General features: G+C 25.8%; 1 long non-coding RNA gene across 1 annotated transcript; it reads left to right on the top strand.

Annotated features, from left to right (window-relative positions):
* The first annotated feature begins 3,881 nt into the window (after nucleotides 1-3,881).
* LOC145271153 (uncharacterized) lies at nucleotides 3,882-18,713 on the top strand. The gene is made up of 2 exons (XR_013865713.1): nucleotides 3,882-4,225; nucleotides 15,260-18,713. It is a non-coding gene; the product is annotated as an uncharacterized LOC145271153 (long non-coding RNA).
* The last annotated feature ends 299 nt before the right edge of the window (nucleotides 18,714-19,012 follow it).

Raw genomic sequence — 19,012 nt, 5'->3', positions numbered from 1 at the left:
ACTTATTCCCAATAATTGCCCCCGTCAATTCCCGCTGTAGGGTTAGTAATAGCCCGTCACAGAAGCCCTTCACATCGAACAACGACGTGTTGAGCTTCCAGTAACCGGCTAATCTAGGCTTAGGTCTATCTAAGTTTACCCGTACACGAACAAGTCTGTGATCCGAGTAAACTATATTGTGGAAACTTGGACAATCCAATACTCCTACGTTGACTCGCCTAACTAAGAACCGGTCGATATAGCTTGAGAGCTGTATCGAATCGGAGCCGCCTCTACCTGTCCAAGTCCACACTAAGTCACGGGGCTTTTCATTTCGGAATTTGTCGATAAGATCAAACTTATCCACAAATTCACGAAATAAAACAGCATCCCAATCTCTGTTAGTTCCCCTAGATGTTAACCCAAATCGATCTAACTCGGGATCCAGGACGGCGTTCCAGTCTCCCGCTAAGATAACCGTTCTGGAAACATCTAAGAACTGCTCCATCCGCCGAAAAAAACCAGCCAGCTCAGAATGGCTATTGGGCGCATAAACCCCAATAAGACGTAATGCCCTACCCTTTATGGTAACATCCAAAACACATAGTCTTCCCTCCGGATCCAAGTAACACGGGTCACACGACGCATCTAGAGACCTTTTAACTAGCCAGGAAACCCCTCTCGAGCGAGAATTATAGTGCGCTGAGTAAGCCTCAAAGGTCTTAGACAGTGCACTCAAATGGTCACCAGGAATAAGGTGGGTTTCCTGCACACAACAGATATCCACTCCGAGATGCTGCAGGTCCAAACTCAAGCGTCATTTTCACGAGTCGGCCCTTAGCCCTCGGACATTTAAACTAGCAAGCTTGAGATCCATGGTGGTGCCTTAGGGTTGGGAACCAGGAACGAACATCGCGGCCGTGAGCATGCTGACGGCTCTCGTGAGGGAATAACTACCCATCGTAGTATCGATGAGGCCGTCACGAGAGATACCACCGACATGCAAAGGATAGGTTAGTTTTGCTATCCTATATAGGGAGGGGTGCATTTTTACCGGGACCCTCCCAACACAACATTTTTTAAGGTTTTTTATGTCACAATCTTTAAACACAACAAGGGGAGTGGGGAGGTTGAAGGCTTTATTTGCCTCTTCGAACATTAGCCAAAGATCCTTGGCCTCTTCTTTTTTCCGAACAACGGTTAAGATTCTTTTGGCATTTGGAAAATTAGCAGGGGTATCTATTAGTTTCCCCCCACCTCCTTGAACTCAATTAGTTTTGTGAGGTCAGTTCCTTTAAAGTTCTTGTGGTTGTTAATAGCGGCTTGGTTTATTATGCAAATGTCTTTTCCAAGGAGGTAGAGAGTCTTTTTCTTGTGTTCAGGCGCGGGGGTAATGTCCATAGCAGAATGTGTGTTTTTAGAAGGAGATGCAAGGGGAGTGTTGTGAGTGGTCGCAGAGGTGGATGGAATGGGAGAGGAGGGTTTGTGTATTTTTGAAGGGCTTAAGGGTATTAGTTTAGGCTGTTTATAAGGGACCGGAGTTGTAACTGGAGGAGGCATTTTGAGGGGGGAAGGAGTTTTTGGTTTTGTAGGAGACTGGGTGATAGGGTTGGTTAAAGATTTGGGGCTTGGTTTCGGAGAAGTGGCTTTACATGGGGATTTGGGTGATGGGCCTTGAGCGTCTAATTTCTTTTTTAGTTTGACAATTTCCAGATATTTCTCTTTTCCGGGGTCGTTTTGCAGCATTGCCTGTTCTTTCATTTGGTCAAGGCTCAGGCGTCCAGGGGTTTTTCTCCCAGGGGTTATTTGTCAGGGTTCTCCCCTGAGGATTTCGTCTGATTCTGTTTCGTTGGTAGGCGGCTTGGGACCGCTTTTTGATGAGGATCCCAAGTGTTGTCCAATGGATTTTTTGGTGTTTGGAGGAGGTTTTTTTTAAGGTGCATTCTGACGTGAGGTGGCCAATTTCGCTGCAATTCCAGCATGTCGGTCTTCGGCCAGCCACTATTATAGGGAGTTTCTCCTCTCCCGCCTCGAGGAAGAAAGGGATCGCATCGAAGTTTGCCTTATCGAGGAGGATGTCATATGACCATATGCCGTGGAACTCGTCCACCTGCACCGAAACCATTTCACCATATTTTAGAAGGAAGGCGCCGATGTGTTTTCCTTCAATGTGGTGAGGTACATTAAAAACGGACACCGTAGTCCGACGTTTTCCCATATATTCTGATCTTAGAATATAGTTTTGAGTGATTATCTCTTTTTGTGAGATAGTTAGGCAGTCTTCTGGGGAGTTAAAAAGTACACTCCATGTGTTGTAGCCCTTGCACTTGACGATGCGCAAGGGTCTAAAACCAGCTGTAGCCAAAAGGTTGGTGACGATATCTGCATTTGCTCTTATAACTTTTTTTAACTTTCTGTCGACTATAAATATAGTCAGACACCTTTTTTTTTTATTTCCTCCAATCTTGGCACGTTGACAATTAGTCCTTTGTTGGTGACAAGTTCCAGGCATTGTTTTGCCTTTTCAATGAATTCATTGACGTTGATATCCACTTTCGGTGGTTTGGTCCAGGTGTTTGGCGTAGAAGTAGTGCCGTTTTCCGCTTCCAAAATGTCGACGACAATGGGCGTTTGGCACGCCGAAGCGGCCATAGCCGAACCGTTAAAAAACTGGTTAAAAGAAAGTAAAAAAAATAACTGTTAAAAATAACAGTAAGGCAAAGGAAAGAAAAAAAGCGTCGTGTAGAGAAAAAAAATCCGATGGTAATAAAAATAAAAGAAATCGCTGATAGAATAACACACGAGACAAGAGTCAAAAGCAAACTGAAATCACAAGCAAAATTCAGTTCACTCCATCCCTCTTATAATCCAGTTAGCCAATCAAATAAGTTAAACGTAACAACTACCAATATAAAAAGAGTCATCACCCACATAAAAGGTTTCTGCTGCCACTCTTCCTGAGAGTCGCAAGTAAGTGCTTCAAGTTTTATCAACAGAAGAAAAAGGAAATGCTAGCTCCTTGATGACTTCACGAGCCCAGCGCGGATTTTGGTCTCTTTTTTGGTTCCAGCAGATTAGGAGATACTATTTTGAATCTTATTATTGTATTCGTTCATGGATACGACATGTTCATTATAAGAACCAGTGTTATTTTGAACTTATCGAACCAAATAAAATCATTAAAATACATAACTTATCCAGGTAGGTAGAATAGTAACTTATAGAACAAAATAAAAGTATTAAAATGCATAACTTATCCAGATAGGTAGAAGAGTAGTTTATCGAACCAAATAAAAGCATTAAAATACATAACTTATCCAGGTAGGTAGAAGAGTAACTTATCGAACCGAATAAAAGCATTAAAATACATAACTTATCCAGGTAGGTACAAGAGTAACTTATCGAACCGAATAAAAGCATTAAAATACATAACTTATCCAGGTAGGTAGAAGAGTAACTTATCGAACCGAATAAAAGCATTAAAATACATAACATCGAAGTAGGTAGAAGAGTAACTGATCGAACTGAATAAGAACATTAAAATACATAACTTATCCAGGTAGGTAAAATTGTAACGTATCGAACTGAATAAAAACATTAAAATACATAACTTATCCAGTTAGGTAGAAGAGTAACTTATCTTGCTTTGTCAGTTTTTTTATTTACTGGTTTCTCTTAACAAAACTCCCCAAAACGGTGAATTGTTATTATAATTATTTTGAATGCACCTAATTTTTTTTTTATTACAAAATATTTTTCTACTTTATTTTTTGTTGAGTGAAATTTGTTTTACATTTAATCTCTTTAATTCATTTTTTTCTCGTATAGATTTATTTTAGACACAATCAAGAAATAATCAGAAATCTATATAAAAAAATAAATAAATAAAAATACGAAAATACGGCTTTAAACACTATTAGTTTCCGCCATTAAATTGCACATGCAACGAATTAGGGAATTAATAAAGATGAAACTTTTAATCCGTTCTCTCTCATGTAAATATTAAAATGTTAAATAAAATGATATTAATTTTATCCGTAATATTCACCAAATAGATCGGCTCTATTTCGAAATGATTTGTTTTTATTTTTATTTTTCCTCTTCAATTTTGTTTTCTGCGAACTTGCTCTTCCGTTCGTCATCTTGAATGTTAAGTTGAGCTTGTAAAGTCAATCACATTTGAAAACTCGTTTCCTTTATAAAAGCAGATAAAGTTAATCGAAAGCAGATTATAAAACAAAAAAACGTAAGTATTACTACATGGCGCATGTGTATTTTTTATTTTCATCTGTTTCCATTTTTTCATCGGATTATTATCGAATGGTCACTAATCTATCAGATTTTGTTTTCAATACTGACTTAAACATAAAAAAAAAGGGACAATACGTAATTCTTTATGTACTCAGTGGTGGCGAATTCTGTATTCGTTTTCTCGTACAGAATTGATCACATTTTTATTGATTTTTGTTCTTTAATGTCCTTGTGGCTTTATGGAAACATGAAATCAGAAAAAAAAGCGAATAATCCTAATGAAAATGTTGATTTTTCGCTGTCGATTGTTTTTGTTTTCAATATTGACTTAAACAAAAAAAAATAACTTCTTTATCGTTTACCAAAACAAAACAAAGCAAAAAAAAAAAAAAATAATAATTTTATAAATTTTATATGTTTTTAAGTTTCAGATTTTGTTTTCACTACTGACTTAAACATAAAAAAAGGTCAATTTCTAAAATCTTTCAAAATTACAAATATTCTTTACAATGACGACTTTTATAGGTGTTCAAGGATGCTGAAAATGAATAAATGTTTCAAAAGAGGCGCAGAGAACTAGTTTCGATGACATGAGGAAAGTATTTTTTCTAAAAGTGGAGATCACTTTTTTATATAAATTTAATGTAAAATGAGCACCCACTTTTTGGCCACATTGTGATATTTGGGGGAGGGGCTTAAAGCCGTTTTGGTAAGTTGTTAATTACTTTCCACCTTAATAGTCAGCTTTAACATGACGAATTCTATATGTTTTCGGTATGCTGAAAACGAATATCACATTGAAAATTGCCGCATACAAGTAGTTTTATGGATATTAAGCTAAGTAATTCTTTATGTTATCAGTTGTAGCCACCATTCATAACATAAGGAATTACATTGCGTAATATTCGGAAAACTCGTTATTGTCTTGTTAACTCAACTTTTCTTCCCAAGAAAAGTTTCTCTTCTTTTGTAAAATGTTTTAATATGGGGAACACGCGATGCATGGTGAATACCATCTGATAATTTAAAATTAACATCGGTAGATGAGACTTGATGCTTGAGTTTATAAACAAGGAAAAATTCATTTCTTTTGTCTTTCTCATAATCTTTTCTTTCATAACTCATTCCTAACGCTTCACATACTCTGACAAAATGGTTAACCGAAAGCATCTTCCAAAGTGTTACGTATAAAACAAATCCCGAGAAAGGAATATTTATTAAAAACAGAATATAGATCTCACTCAACATCGAATTCCTTCTCGCTGGTTCCTCTTCTCCACTTCCAAACTCCGAACCAACTCTAGGCCGTTTTGAATGGATCCTATTACTGTCTTTGACATCCGCAACGTTGATGTTAACTCCTCCATATTGTGACCAATAATCAAATTAAATAAAAAATAAAAAAATAATAGTAAACAATAATAATCAAATTAAATAAAAAATAATAATGATGATGAAAAAAATAAAAAAATAATAGTGAACAATAATAATCAAATTAAATAAAAAAAATAATGATGAAAAAAATAAAAAAATAATAGTGAACAATAATAATCAAATAAAATAAAAAATAATAATGATGAAATAAATAAAAAAATAATAGTGAACAATAATCATCAAATTAAATAATAAATAATAATGATGATGAAATAAATAAAAAAATAATAGTGAACAATAATTAAATTAAATAATAAATAATAATGATGATGAAAAACATAAAAAACTAATAGTGAAAAATAATAATCAAATTAAATAAAAAATAATAATGATGATGAAAAAAATAAAAAAATAATAGTGAAAAATAATAATCAAATTAAATAAATAATAATAATGATGATGAAATAAAAAAAAATAATAGTGAGCAATAATAATAAAATTAAATAATAAAATAATAATGATGAAATAAATAAAAAAATAATAGTGAACAATAAAAATAAGATTAAATAAAAAATAATAATGATGAAATAAATGAAAAAATAATAGTGAAAAGTAAAAATCAAATTAAATAATAATTAATAATGATGAAATAAATAAAAAAATAATAGTGAACAATAATAATAAAATTAAATAATAAAATAATAATGATGAAATAAATAAAAAAATAATAGTGAACAATAAACATCAAATTAAATAATAAATAATAATGATGAAATACATAAAAAATAATAGTGAACAATAATCAAATTAAATAATAAATATTAATGATGAAATAAATAAAATAATAGTGAACAATAATAATTAAATTAAATAATAAATAATAATGATGAAATAAATAAAAAAATAATAGTGAACAATAATCAAATTAAATAAAAAATAATAATGATGATGAAAAAAATAAAAAATAATAGTGAAAAATAATAATCAAATAAAATAAAAAATAATGATGATGAAAAAAAAATAATAGTGAAAAATAATAATCAATCTAAATAAATAATAATGATGATGAAAAAAATAAAAAAAATAATAGTGAACAGTAATAATCAAATTAAATAAAAAATAATAATGATGAAATAAATAAAAAAATAATAGTGAAAAGTAATAATCAAATTAAATAAAAAATAATAATGATGATGAAAAAAATAAAAATAATAATAGTGAAACATAATAATCAAATTAAATAAATAATAATAATGATGATGAAATAAAAAAATAATAGTGAACAATAATAATAAAATTAAATAATAAAATAATAATGATGAAATAAATAAAAAAAACATAGTGAAAAAAAATAATCAAATTAAATAAAAAATAATAATGATGAAATAAATTAAAAAATAATAGTGAACAATAAAAATAAGATTAAATAAAAAATAATAATGATGAAATAAATAAAAAAACTAATAGTGAAAAGTAAAAATCAAATTAAATAATAATTAATAATGATGAAATAAATTAAAAAATAATAGTGAACAATAATAATCAAATTAAATAATAAAATAATAATGATGAAATAAATAAAAAAATAATAGTGAACAATAAACATAAAATTAAATATTAAATAATAATGATGAAATACATAAAAAAATAATAGTGAAAAATAATCAAATTAAATAATAAATAATAATGATGAAATAAATAAAATAATAGTGAACAATAATAATCAAATTAAATAATAAATAATAATGATGAAATAAATAAAAAAATAATAGTGAACAATAATCAAATTAAATAAAAAATTATAATGATGATGAAAAACATAAAAAATAATAGTGAAAAATAATAATCAAATAAAATAAAAAAATAATAATGATGATGAAAAAAAAAATAATAGTGAAAAATAATAATCAATCTAAATAAATAATAATGATGATGAAAAAAATAAAAAAATAATAGTGAACAGTAATAATCAAATTAAATAAAAAATAATAATGATGAAATAAATAAAAAAATAATAGTGAAAAGTAATAATCAAATTAAATAAAAAATAATAATGATGAAATAAATTAAAAAATAATAGTGAACAATAATAATCAAATTAAATAAAAAATAATAATGATGAAATAAATAAAAAAAATAATAGTGAACAATAATAATCAAATAAAATAATAAAACAATAATGATGAACTAAATAAAAAAATGATAGTGAAAAGTAATAATCAAATTAAATAAATAATAATAATGATTAAATAAATAAAAAATAATAGTGAAAAATAATAATCAAATTAAATAATAACAATAATAATGATGAAATAAATAAAAAATGATAGTGAAAAGTAATAATCAAATTAAATAATAAAATAATAATGATGAAAAAAAAAATAATAATAGTGAAAAGTAATAATCAAATTAAATAATAATAATAATGATGATGAAAAAAATAAAAAAATAATAGTGAAAAATAATAATCAAATTAAATAAAAAATAATAATGATGAAATAAATAAAAAAATAATAGTGCAAAGTAAAAATCAAATTAAATAAAAAATAATAATGATGAAATACATAAAAAATAATAGTGAACAATAATAATCAAATTAAATAAAAAATAATAATGATGAAATAAATAAAAAATAATAGTGAACAATAATTAAATTAAATAATAAATAATAATGAGGATGAAAAAAATAAAAAACTAATAGTGAAAAATAATAATCAAATTAAATAAAAAATAATAATGATGATGAAAAAAATAAAAATCTAATAGTGGAAAACAATAATCAAAGTACATAAAAAATAATAATAATGATGAAAAAAATAAATAAATAATAGTGAAAAATAATAATCAAATAAAATAAAAAATAATAATGATGATGAAACAAATAAAAAAAATAATAGTGAAAAATAATAATCAATCTAAATAAATAATAATAATGATGATGAAAAAAATAAAAAAATAATAGTGAACAATCATAATCAAATTAAATAAAAATAATAATGATGAAATAAATAAAAAAAATTATAGTGAAAGTAATAAATTAAATAATAAAATAATAATGATGAAATAAAAAAAAAATAATAGTGAACAATAATAATCAAATTAAATAATAAAACATAATAATGATGAAATAAATTAAAAAATAATAGTGAACAATAATCAAATTAAATAATAAATAATAATGATGAAATAAATAAAATAATAGTGAACAATAATAATCAAATTAAATAAAAAATAATAATGATTAAATAATTTAAAAAATAATAGTGAAGAATAATAATAAAATTAAATAATAAAATAATGATGAAATAAATAAAAAAATCATAGTGAACAATAATCAAATAAAATTAAAAATAATAATGATGAAATAAATAAAAAAAATAATAGTGAAAAGTAAAAATCAAATTAAATAATAAATAATAATGATGAAATAAATAAAAAAATAATAGTGAACAATAATCAAATTAAATAAAAAATAATAATGATGATGAAAAAAATAAAAAAATAATAGTGAAAAATAATAATCACATTAAATAAAAAATAATAATGATGATGAAAAAAATAATAGTGAACAATAATAATCAAATTAAATAATAATGATGATGATTAAATAAATTAAAAAAATAATAGTGAAAAATAATAATCAAATACAATAAAAAATAATAATGATGAAATAAAAAGATAATAATGAATAATAATAATCAAATCAAATAATAAAATAATAATGATGAAATAAATAAAAAAAATAATAGTGAACAATAATAATCAAATTAAATAATAAATAATAATGCTGAAATAAATAAAAAATAATAATGAACAATAATCAAATTAAATAAACAATAATAATGATAATGAAATAAATAAAAAAATAATAGTGAACAATAATCAAATTAAATAACTAATAATAATGATGATGAAAAAAATAAAAAAATAATAGTGAACAATAATAATCAAATTAAATAAAAAATAATAATGATGAAATAAATTAAAAAATAATAGTGAACAATTATCAAATTAAATAATAAATAATAATGATGAAATAAATAAAAAAATAATAGTGAAAAGTTATAATCAAATTAAATAAAAAATAATAATAATGACATAAATAAAAAAATAATAGTGAAAAATAATAATCAAATTAAATAATAATTAATAATGATGAAATAAATAAAAAAAATAAGTGAACAATAATAAAATTAAATAAATAATAATAATGATGATGAAAAAAATAAAAAAAAATAGTGAACAATAATCAAATTAAATAAAAAATAATAATGATGATGAAAAAAATAAAACAATAATAGTGAACAAGAATAATCAAATTAAATACAACTAATAATGATGAAATAAATAAAAAAATAATAGTGAACAGTAATAATCAAATTAAATAAAAAATAATAATGATGAAATAAATTAAAAAATAATAGTGAACAATAATAATCAAATTAAATAAAAAATAATAATGATGAAATAAATTAAAAAATAATAGTGAACAATAATAATCAAATTAAATAATAAAATAATAATGATGAAATAAATAAAAACATCATAGTGAACAATAATCAAATAAAATAAAACATAATAATGATGAAATAAATAAAAAAATAATAGTTAAAAGTAAAAATCAAATTAAATAATAAATAATAATGATGAAATAAATAAAAAAAATAATAGTGAACAATAATCAAATTAAATAATAAATAATAATGATGATGAAAAAATAAATAAATAATAGTGAACAATAATAATCAAATTAAATAAATAATAATAATGATGATGAAATAAATTAAAAAATAATAGTGAAAAATAATAATCAAATAAAATAAAAAATAATAATGATGAAATAAATAAAAAAATAATAGTGAATAATAATAATCAAATTAAATAATAAATAATAATGATGAAATAAATAAAAAAATAATAGTGAACAATAATGATGAACTAAATAAAAAAATAATAGTGAACAATAATCAAATTAAATAAAAAATAATAATGATGATGAAAAAAATAAAAAAATAATAGTGAAAAATAATAATCAAATAAAATAAAAAATAATGATGATGAAAAATATAAAAAAATAATAGTGAAAAATAATAATCAATCTAAATAAATAATAATAATGATGATGAAAAAAATAAATAAATAATAGTGAACAATAATAATCAAATTAAATAAAAATAATAATGATGAAATAAATAAAAAAATAATAGTGAAAAGTAATAATCAAATTAAATAATAAAATAAAAATGATGAAATAAATAAAAAAATAATAGTGAACAATAATAATCAAATTAAATAATAAATAATAATGATGAAATAAATAAAAAAATAATAGTGAAAAGTAATAATCAAATTAAATAATAAAATAAAAATGATGAAATAAATAAAAAAATAATAGTGAAAAGTAATAATCAAATTAAATAATAAAATAATAATGATGAAATAAATAAAAAAATAATAGTGAAAAGTAATAATCAAATTAAATAATAAAATAAAAATGATGAAATAAATAAAAAAATAATAGTGAACAATAATCAAATTAAATAAAAAATAATAATGATGATGAAAAAAATAAAAACATTATAGTGAAAAATAATAATCAAATAAAATAAACAATAATAATGATGATGAAAAAAATAAAAACATTATAGTGAAAAATAATAATCAAATTAAATAAATAATAATAATGATGATGAAATAAATTAAAAAATAATAGTGAAAAATAATAATCAAATTAAAAAAAAAATAATAATGATGAAATAAATAAAAAAATAATAGTGAATAATAATAATCAAATTAAATAAAAAATAATAATTATGGAATAAATTAAAAAATAATAGTGAACAATAATAATTAAATTAATTAAAAAATAATAATGATGAAACAAATAAAAAAAATAATAGTGAACAATAATAATCAAATTAAATAAAAATAATAATGATGAAATAAATCAAAAATAATAGTGAACAATAATAATCAAATGAAATAAAAAAATAATAATGATGAAATAAATAAAAAAATAATAGTGAACAATAATAATCAAATTAAATAAAAATAATAATGATGAAATAAATCAAAAATAATAGTGAACAATAATAATCAAATGAAATAAAAAAATAATAATGATGAAATAAATAAAAAAATAATAGTGAACAATAATAATCAAATGAAATAAAAAAATAATAATGATGAAATAAATAAAAAAAATAATAGTGAAAAATAATAATCAAATAAAATAAAAAATAATAATGATGAAATAAATAAAAAAAATAATAGTGAACAATAATAATCAAATTAAATAATAAATAATAATGATGAAATAAATCAAAAATAATAGTGAACAATAATAATCAAATGAAATAAAAAAATAATAATGATGACATAAATTAAAAAATAATAGTGAACAATAATAATCAAATTAAATAAAAAATAATAATGATGAAATAAATCAAAAATAATAGTGAACAATAATAATCAAATGAAATAAAAAAATAATAATGATGAAATAAATAAAAAAATAATAGTGAACAATAATAATCAAATTAAATAAAAATAATAATGCTGAAATAAATTAAAAAATAATAGTGAACAATGATAATCAAATTAAATAAAAATAATAATGCTGAAATAAATAAAAAAATAATAGTGAACAGTAATAATCAAATTAAATAAAAAATAATAATGGGGATGAAAAAAATAAAAAACTAATAGTGAACAATAATAATCAAATAAAAAAAATAATAATAATGATGAAATAAATAAAAAAAATAATAGTGAACAATAATAATCAAATTAAATAATAAATAATAATGATGACATAAATTAAAAAATAATAGTGAACAATAATAATCAAATTAAATAATAAATAATAATGATGAAATAAATAAAAAAAGTAATAGTGAAAAGTAATAATCAAATTAAATAAAAAAATAATAATGGTGAAATAAATAAAAAATAATAGTGAACAATAATAATCAAATTAAATAATAAATAATAATGATGAAATAAATAAAAAAATAATAGTGGAAAGTTATAATCAAATTAAATAATAAATAATAATGATGAAATAAATAAAAAAATAATAGTGAAAAGTTATAATCGAATTAAAAAATAAAATAATAATGATGAAATAAATAAAAAATAATGAAGTAAAAAAAATAATAGTGAACAATGATAATCAAATTAAATAAAAAATAATGATTATGATAAAATAAATAAAAATAAAAGTGAATAAAAATAATAATGATGAAATAAAAAATAGTATTGAACAATAATAATCGAATTAAATAATAAAATAATAATGATTAAATAAAAAAATTACAGTGAACAATAATAATCAAATTCAATAATAAAATAATAATGATGAAATAAATAAAAAAAATAATAGTGAAAAGTTATAATCAAATTAAATAAAAAATAATAATGATGAAATAAAAAAAAATCAGTGAACAATAATAATCAAATTGAATAATAAAACAATAATGATGAACTAAATAAAAAATAATAGTGAAAAGTAATAATCAAATTAAATAAAAAATAATGATGAAATAAATAAAAAAAATAATAGTGAACAATAATAATCAAATTAAATAAAAAATAATGATTATGATAAAAAAATAAAAAATAATATTAACAGAAATAAATAAAAATGAAAAATTATAATATAAATAGAAAAAATTAAAATAAAAAATAATATAAAAATAAAAAATAATAAAAAGTAGTAATAAAAATAGAAAATTGTTCCCTCTTTCTAGTTTGAAATACAAGTCCTCTACTCTCTATTTATATTTCCATACTTTTAGGGAATGGCTGGACCCATAGCCTCAACTAGAATCCTCTGTCTCATGTGACAAACCTCCATGGGCTTGTCTTCATACTCCTGGCTTGCATTGAGCCAGATCTTCCATTTAACTTTTGCTAGTGCTTTCTGATTAGTCACTTGAAGATCTTGTGGTTCGTGTCTAATCACTATGATCTTCACTTCTCTATTCCTAATTCCAGTCCCTGTTTTCTGACTATTCTGCTTTTCTGGTCCCATCCCACTAAAAGCGCATTTTTCTAATGTAATTATCCTTTGCATATAGTCTTGTATTCCTTCTAACCTTACCATTGTCACGTTTGCTCATTCGACTACATGTTTGTTAGGGTTTGCAACAATTTCAAAGTCGTCCTCTAGGGACCTTTTCAATTCTGCCCATTTTCAACTTGCATTGTTTAACATGAGTTTGTTTTTTAATTGTCCAACTGAATTGTCCTGTGTTGTTAAGAGAGTTATCTGACATTTTCCACCGTCTACTGCTCTGGTCACCCTACAATAAGATTATAAAAATTTGAGTATATCTGTATTTTTGGGTTATCTTATGTGCGTCATCGTTTTTCAAGCAGAAACATAAAAGAAAAATATCCAAATTTTTCTTTTCTTTTCCTTTATATGTGTTAACTCAGCTAGATCTCTTTTCTTTGGGCTATATATGTGACCTGCTTTGTTCAGGTGGACTCGATTCGAGATCTGTGCATGTCAAATAGTTGAGCTTTCACCACTGATGATATCAATCTTGACAACCTGACCTCATCGTTCAGTGCATTTGCTACCAGCTGTCAAATGTGCGTTTGCAAAACTTGAATGCATGACACCAATAAAACTCTTGTCTATTTTACTTTCCAAATCATGTGATGCCATGTGGAGTTAACATAATTAAAAGACTCTCATATCCAAACTTCAATTCTCACAATCTATATAATGTAAAGAATGTAACAGACTGTTTCCTACAACACCAAGCAAAAGCAATATGTACTAATAACAATACATATCAAAATGAAGTGGAAAGTTTAAGAGAAACCTCCATGTAAATGTAAAAAAGTATACATAAATGTTAGCCATGGCATTCACTAACAAAACAGCAGATATTCTGAATGATGAGCAACTACTAAGCATACCTAGTATACTATTTAACACGATATGGGACCCATTAATAATAAGCAATAAATAATATTTATGTACATATACATTAATATATATATATATATATATATGAGAGAGATTATGTAGTAATAGTGATAACATCTCGAACCAGAATATTTCCTAAAATTCGTACTAGGATTGTCTTGTAGGATCCGTGGTGCTATGGTTAGAGTACTTGGTAAAATTCAGTTGTAAGTTACATACTCTTAGACATTGAAGTTTCAATCATCAGTGGGATTTAAAATGGAATTTGAAATTACATAGGAATTCTAGCAGTCATCACTAACGATATAAGAGCTTGCTAATCTAATGTACTAAATAAAGACTTCTGTTCAGAATTCTGTACATAATTCGGAGTTGAAAAAAAAGTTGCCAAGTTCAACAAAATACACCCAACATGAATCCAAATAATATAAATAATCCTCATAAAGATTTTAGTTAAAGATTTTTAAATAGAAACACATTGAATATTTGAAAATAGAAACACATTGAATATTTGAAAATAGAAATACATTGAATATTTGAAAATAGAAATACATTAATTTTGCTAACTAACCAGTATTGCATAAAACTATAATCATTTTATTTTGAATTTCATCAATAATAAATGTTTTGGATATTTTTAATAAAAATCAACAAAATAAATTGAATTTTATCACATGACATGTATGTTTTCAATTTTTTTTATATTTTCAGAATTTGCAACAATTAAAAGAAATCCATTAATTGATAAGTTGGACTTTTCTCATTGATGATAAAAAAGGTTAAAAATAATTAGAAACTTCATTGTCTAAAGTTGAAAAATCTGGATGTGACTTATCAAAAAGTTTTTATCTAATTTGGAAAAAAATTGTTCTTATAACGGGTGGTTATTATCAAGTATAACACTAAATTGCACCCCCCAAAACAGTGCCGTTTAAATAAAAAAAGGGTAAAAAGGATCATGATAAAAAATTTCTTTATCTAAAATGTCTAAAGTTGAAATTTATTAGCGTCACACACATACTCCATTGAGTTTAATTTTTTTTTTAAATCAGATACAAAACAAAATGAGAGACAATGAACGTACGAGACAGAAAACACATTCTTGTGAAGTATGTGGTTCTTCTTTTGCCTGGAAACACACTTGGTTGCGTCATATGAAAACACATACAGGAAGGAAACCACATTCTTGTGAAGTATGTGGTACTTCTTTAGCACAGAAGTCAACTTTGTTTACTCATATGAAAACACATACAGGCGAAAAACCACATTCTTGTAAAGTATGTGGTTCTTCTTTTGGACGGAAGTCACATTTGTTGGGCCATATGATAACACATACGGGAGACAAACCATATTCTTGTGAAGTTTGTGGTTCTTCTTTTGCAAAAAAGTCAAATTTGTTGACTCATATGAAAACACATACGGGAGAAAAACCACATTCATGTGAAGTATGTGGTTCTTCTTTTGCACTAAAATCATATTTGTTGAGTCACATGAAAACACATATGGGAGAGAAACCTTTTTTTTGTGAAGTATGTGGTTCTTCTTTTGCATGGAAGTCATATTTGGTTCGTCATATTAAAATACATACAGGTGAGAAACCACATTATTGTGAAGTATGTGGTTCTTTTGCACGAAAATCACATTTGTTGTGTCATATGAAAACGCATACCGGAGAGAAACCATATTCTTGTGAAGTATGTGGTTCTTCTTTTGCAGAGAAGTCAACTTTGTCGACTCATATGAAAACCCATACAGGAGAGAAGCCGTATTCTTGTGAAATATGTGGTTTTTCTTTTGCACAGAAGTCAAATTTGGTGAGTCATGTGAAAACACATACAGGAGAGAAACCACATTCATGTGAAGTATGTGGTTCTTCTTTTGTGCTGAAGTCAACTTTGTTTAATCATATGAAAACACATACAGGAGAGAAACCATATATTTGTGAAGTATGCGGTTCTTCATATGTAAGGAAATCACATTTGTTTAATCATATGAAAAAACATACAGGAGACAAACCACATTCTTGTGAAGTATGTGGTTCTTCTTTTGCACAGAAGTCACATTTATCACGTCATATGAAAACACATACGGGAGAGAAACCACATTCATGTGAAGTATGTGGTTCTTCTTTTGCGGAGAAGTCAACTTTGTTGAGTCATATGAAAACACATACGGGAGAGAAACCATATGTTTGTGAAGTATGCGGTTCTTCATATGTAAGGAAATCACATTTGTTTAATCATATGAAAAAACATACAGGAGACAAACTACATTCTTGTGAAGTATGTGGTTCTTCTTTTGCACAGAAGTCACATTTATCACGTCATATGAAAACACATACGGGAGAGAAACCACATTCATGTGAAGTATGTGGTTCTTCTTTTGCGGAGAAGTCAACTTTGTTGAGTCATATGAAAACACATACGGGAGAGAAACCATATGTTTGTGAAGTATGCTGTTCTTCATATGTAAGGAAATCACATTTGTTTAATCATATGAAAAAACATACAGGAGACAAACCACATTCTTGTGAAGTATGTGGTTCTTCTTTTGCACAGAAGTCACATTTATCACGTCATATGAAAACACATACGGGAGAGAAACCACATTCATGTGAAGTATGTGGTTCTTCTTTTGCGGAGAAGTCAACTTTGTTGAGTCATATGAAAACACATACGGGAGAGAAACGGAACCTTCCAAAGAGACAGTTTATCTCCTCTACTATTTTGCTTGGCAATTGATCCTCTAAGTAAGCTTCTAAAGAACTGTCAAGGTGCTTATAATCTAAGCTACAGCACCCAAAGAGAATCCTCCAAGTTAATAAACCAGTTATTTTTCATGGATGATCGTAAGCTGTATGTAAGCTCGGATAAGGATTTAGATTATCTACTGAAAATTGTCCACACTTTTTCTAATGACATCAAAATGAAGCTCGGGCTGGATAAGTGTACTATGTGTACTCTGAAAGCTGGCAAGAAGATATCTACTGAAAATATACAACTCGATGAAAATAGTGTAATCAGAGAACTGGATGAACAGGAAACATACAAATACCTCGGCATTAATGAAAATGAGTCCATCCAGCATTCCAATATGAGAGAGAAACTAAGCAAAGAATATCTATGCCGGGTAAGAAAAATCTTCAAAACCGAAATCACAAACAAGAACAAAGTTACGGCAATTAACCAACTTGCCATGCCAGTACTAACATATAGTTTTGGCATTATTGACTGGCCTCATAAAGACATAAATTGGCTTGACACAAAGACAAGGAAGATGTTAACCTTGTACCGAGTTATTTATCGAAATCAGTGCATGCCTCGTTTGTATATACCCAGGCGAGAAGGAGGTATGGGACTCTCGGAAGTCAGTCACTAACACAGAGTTACAATCGTCAGCATAGGTCAGTACATAAGTTCCTGTAACCCCAAGCTGATGAAAATTAAAAACCATTATCAGAATCGAGCAAGTAGTACAACATCTATAACACAACCTGCCACTCATTTTGGAAAAGATTGCCTTACAAATGATACTGAGAACCCAAACAAGCCTGCCACTGACATAGCCCAGAAAAGTCAGAAAAATACATTAGCCAGTTCCATAGTGTTAAAACAGAAGAATGGACCAACCATAAACGGGCAAAATACCTACCGACTGAAATATCCCAAGAATATATTGATAGGGATAGTTCCCTGGACTGGCTCAAAAGAGGATCCCTCCATTACGACCAAGAGAGGTTCATATTGGCTGCACAAGACCAGGGCCTCATGACAAACACTTTCAAAAAGATGTGTGGTCTAAGCAACAATAATAAATGCAGGTTCTGAAGCATTTAGGTTGAGAGTGTGAGCCACCTGATTTCTGGTTGCAAAGTCCTACTTGGAGATTGTTATTATACAGATCACTATAATGGGGTTTGCAAATACCTTCACTGGAAGATAGGTAAGAAACTCAACATTCAGTGTAGTAAAAACTCCTGGGAACATATACCCGAACGAACAGTTGGGAATGACAACTACACTATACACTATGACTACATAATCCCTACTGCTACATATCTAGAAAACGCAGCTGTTAAACCAGATATAGTGATTTGGGACAGAGCAAACAAAAAAGCGACCGTAATAGAGGTCAGTGTACCCAATGATACAGGGCTTAACAGAGCTGAGAGGGAAAAGATAACAAAGTATCAAGGACTTATGTATGATATGAAACGAAATTGGAAATTAAAAGACGTTTCAATTATACCAGTCATCATAGGAGCAACTGGGCTTATGAAAAAGAACTTTAAAAAGTACATAGCAAGCATACCCGGTGAACCAAGTGCAAGTGAAATACAAACGATTGCACTGAAAGGGACGGCTAGAATCCTGAAAAGATCTCTTGGTTGGACTCACTAAAATAGGGGTAAATGTCAGACATCTGGTTGGATGTCCCATCCCCTAGAAGAAAAATAATTTGAAG

Source organism: Euprymna scolopes, chromosome 46, assembly GCF_053919585.1.
Source record: "Euprymna scolopes isolate OS-2025 chromosome 46, ASM5391958v1, whole genome shotgun sequence".
NCBI lineage: Eukaryota > Metazoa > Mollusca > Cephalopoda > Sepiida > Sepiolidae > Euprymna > Euprymna scolopes.
This window is presented reverse-complemented; position numbering and strand designations above follow the sequence as displayed.